The sequence below is a fragment of the Dermacentor albipictus genome, chromosome 1 (assembly GCF_038994185.2).
Source record: "Dermacentor albipictus isolate Rhodes 1998 colony chromosome 1, USDA_Dalb.pri_finalv2, whole genome shotgun sequence".
NCBI classification, from domain to species: Eukaryota; Metazoa; Arthropoda; class Arachnida; order Ixodida; family Ixodidae; genus Dermacentor; species Dermacentor albipictus.
This window is the reverse complement of record NC_091821.1, coordinates 193,105,537-193,111,536: the sequence shown is the minus strand read 5'-3', so window position 1 is coordinate 193,111,536 and position 6,000 is coordinate 193,105,537. Positions and strand designations below refer to the sequence as shown.

Sequence of the window (6,000 nt, the reverse complement as noted above, 5' to 3'; positions counted from 1 at the left end):
ACTATTCTGATGTGCTTATTATTGAGAATCGAGAAAGTCCCTCGACTGGCGTTGCAATGCGCGTGCTTAAGAATAAAACAAACAAGTTTTGGTTGTACTGTAGACGAGCTCTAGCTATATTACCAACATGTTTTTTTTTCTTAATCTTCATGTTTCCCTTAGTTCATATGTCGACAAACGCTATGAGTGCCCAAACATCCTCAAACTCATATTTTTGACCGCTTGATTAGAGCAAGAGAAGGTAAATTCCAGGGGGTTTACTTCGGATAAAGGAGTGTTCTGACCGGTGGTGATCAATGAAAAATATTATAATCTGGGAATGACGCCAAAAAGTCGTCGTCACTTCTCGCGCTCTCGTTGCCGCTCTTAGTGGCTACAGCGTTCAACAGGTTTAGCTACAGCTAACGTCAACAGCCATTTATGACTTCAGTCAGTTAAAAGTAGGCTTCGACGTAAATGCGCTAGAGAGACTTCCTGTCAGCGCACATCAAAGCTTTAGATTTTAAGCCCACCACGCATACGATCTGAGCGGCTTTTCCGTACTTCAACAATATGAATCACCTTTTCCTCATTTATTTTCGCATCGTCACCGTACCCTCCTCCATCCTCACCTCACAACGTCCGCCCTCTCTCCCCTCACCTTCACAAATCTTCACGAAGGTGATCCTCACCTCATCTTCACCACGTAAGAGTGAGGGAAGATGAGGGTGAGGAAGATCCTCGTGAGGGTGATCATGTCTGCCCTGCTGTCGATGTACACGTGCTTTATAACCTCCGTTTTTTTTTTTTTTGCATATGAGGCGAATAATTGTTCAGGTAACGTATATGCCTTTCTAGTCTAACCCTATTTTGACAAGGAGGGCACCAATGTAAAGTTTAAAAGCTAATTATTTTACTGCATGCTTTACAGACACCTTTCCCACTCCATTGAGAACGTCCTGCTCTGTACCTCTACCGAAAGGTAGACATGTATATGCAAAGGCATCAGAAACATTACGCCAACCAAATATCTGTTCAATCTTTCCTTTGTGACAGCACTTAGGCATTTTAATGAAAAGCAAAGGCATGCAGTCTACTTTCCCCGTGCAGCTAGCACTTTGAGCCGCTATGTGGCCTTGCGCTGTCTCCGGTATTGTTCAGTGTCGGCTTATACGTTGTAACGATAGAGGTTGTAACGTGTCTTCACCGGAGCCATCGTATACGTAGCCGTCGATCCGCCGTCGTCAGGATACCGTCGTCGTCGCCGTCTTGCAACCATCGTCGCCGTCAAGCCATCCTCGTGACACGCCGTTGCAGTTCAGTGGCTGTTGCCGTTGTGGAGCTGAGCTCGAGGTCACCGGTTCGATTCCGGCCGTGGCGGCGGAATTCTTATAATGGCGGAATCTTAAAAAAAATAAAAAAAACCTTTGTGTACTTAGATTTAGGTGGCCGTTAAGAGGAAACTCTAGCTCGGGTGCTGATATCTAAATACACGTAAAAGGAGAATTCGTTTTTCTCGTCAACCACTGCACCAAATTTGACGAGGTTTGTTCCATTTAAAAGAAAAACTTAAGATCTAGTGACTGTTTGTTTCAAATTTTTTATTTAGGTCGTCAATATTTTATTAAAAGTTAGCAAAAATCGCAAGTTTTCAGAAAACGAAACTATCAAGTTTACAACTCTGTAACTCAGCAATAAAAAAAGGACATCGTAATTCTGTGAATTGCATATAATAGTAAATGTAAAGCGAAAACATTGACGTGCTACACATGAATCCCAAGAAATTTAGTAATGGGGAAATACAGCTTTTGCAGCACCCTTGCACACAACGTAACAAATTCGCTGAAGATATAAAAAGACATACCAAATTTGTGCGCTTTCAATGATCTAGTGGGTGCCGTTTACAGAACCGCGATATATGTTCTTGATGTATAGCTATCAATTTGTAAACTTAGTGCTTTTTTCTCTTCAAATTGTTGAATTTTCTGAACATCCTTTTAACATGATTCAAACTCTAAATCAAAATTCCGCTTCCAACAGTCACTGAATTTAACTTTCTCTTTCAAATGAAACTAAGTTCATTAAAATCGGTCCAAGGGTTATCTCAGAAAAACGTTATTGCGTTTTGCATGTATTTGAATAGGCCACAGAAGAAGCTTCCTCTTAAACAAACCCAGGTTCTGAGATTTAATCCGGATTTTTAATGTGCCTAATCCGTATTTGCCTCATAATGAGGTTGTAGTATTGGCAAAACCTTGGCGGAGTTTAAGTTTTTAAAACATCTTGAAGCCATTCTTGCGGCCGTCGTATTGCCGTAGCCTTGCTGCTGTTGTCCCACACGGTCTTGCGCCGCACACACTCCTAGCCTTACAATGAATGACATTTTTTGCGCTATCTGGTAACGCATTGAGCATTCACAAACAAGACCAGATAGCCAGATATACGTGTGAGATGCTGCGCATAACATTGATTGCTGCAGTGCATAGGATCTGCAAAACGTTTTTTTTTTTTCATGTTATCTCAGGTGCGCAGAGCGGATTTTGCAACAATGTGGACACGGAAGCCAGCGTTATTCGTGGCCAACATAGATCAGCGTTCAGAACGTAATTCTGGTATAGACCATTCCTCCCCTCTCAATTTCAGCATATTTAATTACGTCCGCTTATGCTGGCATCGATGGTCTATATTCCTGAGCCAATATTAACGAGGTGCTGTTACCCTGTGACCTACACATTGGCAAAAATCAAGTAGATGTAAGCAATTCATTTGGTTTTCTTGCCGTCAGGCTGGTCAGGATGGCGTAAACAATGTCTTCCACCATTGTGTGTTCCATCCAGTGTAATTTTTACTTATTTTGGGGGGCGATTTGAGCGAGCTCTTGGATTCATGAGCGCATCGTGTAGAATAAAGTTTGTTGCTGACATTGTGCTCAAAGAAGGAAAGAAAAAAAAAAACGCGTAAAGTTGTGCTGTATGTTGTGGATGCTTCGGCTGCCAACAATCATTCGTTCTGAGTCTTCAACGCCTTGCCTCTGCGTGCTCGGTCACGCATGACACTTGACGCTGCCCACCGCTACTTCTAGCGGTGTTTAGTTAAATATGAACCGCGCGGCGTCACCACGTGAATGCGCAGGGCTCATCTTTTAATCAGGAAAGACTCACGCGAGAACTTGACCCCGTAGGTGTCGAAGGAGAAGCACAGTAGTGATGAATAAAAGCTCAAGTCGGCGAAACGACACGAGAAAATAAAAAATAAAGGAAAGTAAAGTGGTTGGAAGGGGGGGGGGGCGATAAATTACGTGCCTGGGCGCGCACGGGATGGAGCAGCCGAGCCCCTCGAGGCATGCACATGTGCCGGGGGAGCATTCTTGGGAGTCGAGAGGAGAAAACCGTGACTGCGTTTCGCTGCAGCGAGCACCATTCGGGACGGAGGGAGCCATAACGAGGCCAATGGCGCAACACAGAGGCGGGCCGCCGGTGCGCGCGGATAAAGAGAAGGGCCCGGATAGCGCCCCTTCTCGCTCACGCTCTCTCTATTTCCTCCGGCTCTTTTCTTTTTGGATGTCGCGAAGCCCACGCCGTATATGCGTCTATATATATATATATATATATATATATATATATATATATATATATATATATATATATATATATATATATATATACACACACACACGCACAGGCCTGACAACGACAAGCATGCGCTACGCTGACAAAATAGCTGCGGCGGCCGCCGTTGGAACAGGAACCCCCCCTCTTCCTCTCCGCGGTCATTGAGCGAATGCCCCGTTGCGAATGATTGTCACCTATTCAGCGCCTAGCGGCGACAAAGGCAAATTGCCGACAATGCTTCATAAATTACGAGGCAGTTTTGCTGCAATCGGCGGCCGGTGCCCAAGCGACCCAATGTGCATGCGTAACCCATGTCGCGTTCGCGGCCTTTGCAAAACCGGGACCTCATCCACAAGAAAGATGACAGAAAGAAAGAAGGAGAATGTCTGATGGGGAGGAACGGCAAGCGCAGCGAAGCACGCAAGCACTGAGGGCAAGGGAGAGCGCGAGGTTAGGAAAAAACTCTGCACGCAGGACTGCACACAGCGTCGCGATGTGGAAAAGATTGCACGGCGCCTTCTCCTCGTTACCTCCTCCTCATCTCGGTGTGCGTATACGCGCAGAGAGTCTTACTATCTCTATATCAGGGACGAAAAAGGGACCGAACAACCCCTTGACTGCGCTGAAGGGCTTCCGGTCCGGTAAATGCGACCGTTCCCTCTTTGCTATTCCGAGCAGCTTGCCGTGTCTATGACACGCACGACATGTGTTTCCTTTCTGTTTTCTTTTTCTTTTTTGCCCCGTCATCTCTTTTTTTCTTTTATGCGTCATGCTGATTTCGCCGGCTATACGGGAAATGTAAAGTGGCATGCAGACAGCCATTTCCTGCAATGGGAAATTGAGAGAATGGCACGTTGCCTCTTTACCCAGCCATTGTGAGTCGAACAAAAGCCGCTGTTGTCGGCGTCGACGTGATCGTATACAGCGCACCGCCTCCATGCGTTGCTATAGTTAATCTGAAACATGTTTGCACCTAGTATTTCTTTTTCTGCACCTATCTACCTCACACGTACGAGAAGTTATGCAAATGCGTCTTCACAAACACAAGTTTACAAGGTTTTGAAGCTGTTTCATTATTCGAAGGCCCTTCAGATCTAGCAACGTTCGTTCGTGTCGGTTGCTCTCTCTTCTCCAAGAGGAGTGTTTAGATTGGGCTTGCTGATAAAACACGGCTTGTAGTTTTGATCAACACTGCAATAACAACAGAGGGGACGAAATCGATCTCTTCTTTCCACACCTTATTACAGAACGCTGACATCATTTCTTTTTTTGCCATTGGCTACTACGCTGCAGAAAAAAAGCAGTCGGAAAAGTCGCGTTTCATTGTGCTGCCTGCTGTGGCGTACGCCAGTTATGCTGCCATAATTACTGTGCGCATTTTTAAAGCTTGTAGGCAGCAATACTCGCGCGCATAGGTGCGGCCGTCACATAGTCTTGGCGTACCAATACGTCAGATCCTTCATATCTGTTAACACACGTTTGTATAGTGACTCAATTTACGCTTTCACGGTGTTACGCGCCAAAGATCGGATAAGGACCTGGTGCTTGAGCCGTGTGCCACCCGCTTTCAATGGCTGCTGGTGTAGCTTCGAACTATAAGTGTGCTGGGCAGTGGCTCTATAGACGGGCGCGACCAGGCCATAAGGAACGATACAACATGTTGTCATAGCTACATGTGGCCAACATATGTGAAGCAGTGGCATCTTCCAAATAAAACGCGGCTATTATATATGACAGCGATGAACCCTAACACCGCTCCTGTGGCCCAGAGCTCTCGGTACGTCTGCTCAACGACGGTGCTCGAAAGTAGACACGTATAACTCTGCAGTGGTATTTATCGCCCCGAACTATCTCATTCGAGTGAGAGAGCGAATAGCCATTGTAAGGAGTGGCTGGCTATCCTTTACTTGGAGAGTGAATTCACTTCCAGTGCCTCGGACCTTCGACTATAAACACAACAGGACATTAAAGGATGGAGCCTTGCCCAGGAAGAGAAACAGAACATTTGTTTAGACTGGAGACGTATTCTTTGAAAATTACATTTTCGTTAATTTCTTGGTAACGGGCTCGTTACTCGAAAAGAAAACAGAGCCGATTTTATTATTATTATTATTTGCGCCGAAACCTTAGCGTTGGTACGTCAGTGAGACGTCACGGAGTTCAATTGTTTTTTTTCGTATTTGGGTCCTTGTGACGCAGTAAACATTCTAGAAAGTTGCCAAGCTCAGTCTTTGGCTCCATTAGATCAAAATGTAGTCCATATTTACCGATACAAAAATTACCTAGGCCCGAGAAAATGACGACAGAATCAATGACGTCATAGCGCGCTGTTGTGGCAACCACACTAACCACACTAACGACCGCCGAACTGTATACGCGATTTTGGAAGAAAACAAGGTTTATTGCGAGA

At 45.2% G+C, this 6,000-nt stretch overlaps 1 long non-coding RNA gene across 1 annotated transcript in view; it reads right to left on the bottom strand.

Annotated features, from left to right (window-relative positions):
• Positions 1–1,020: 1,020 nt before the first annotated feature.
• Positions 1,021–6,000, bottom strand: part of LOC135897970 (uncharacterized) — a 111,573-nt gene continuing 106,593 nt past the window's right edge. The window contains exon 2 of the long non-coding RNA XR_010563215.1: positions 1,021–1,383. This is a non-coding gene — a long non-coding RNA (uncharacterized lncRNA). The remainder of the gene's footprint in view (positions 1,384–6,000) is intronic.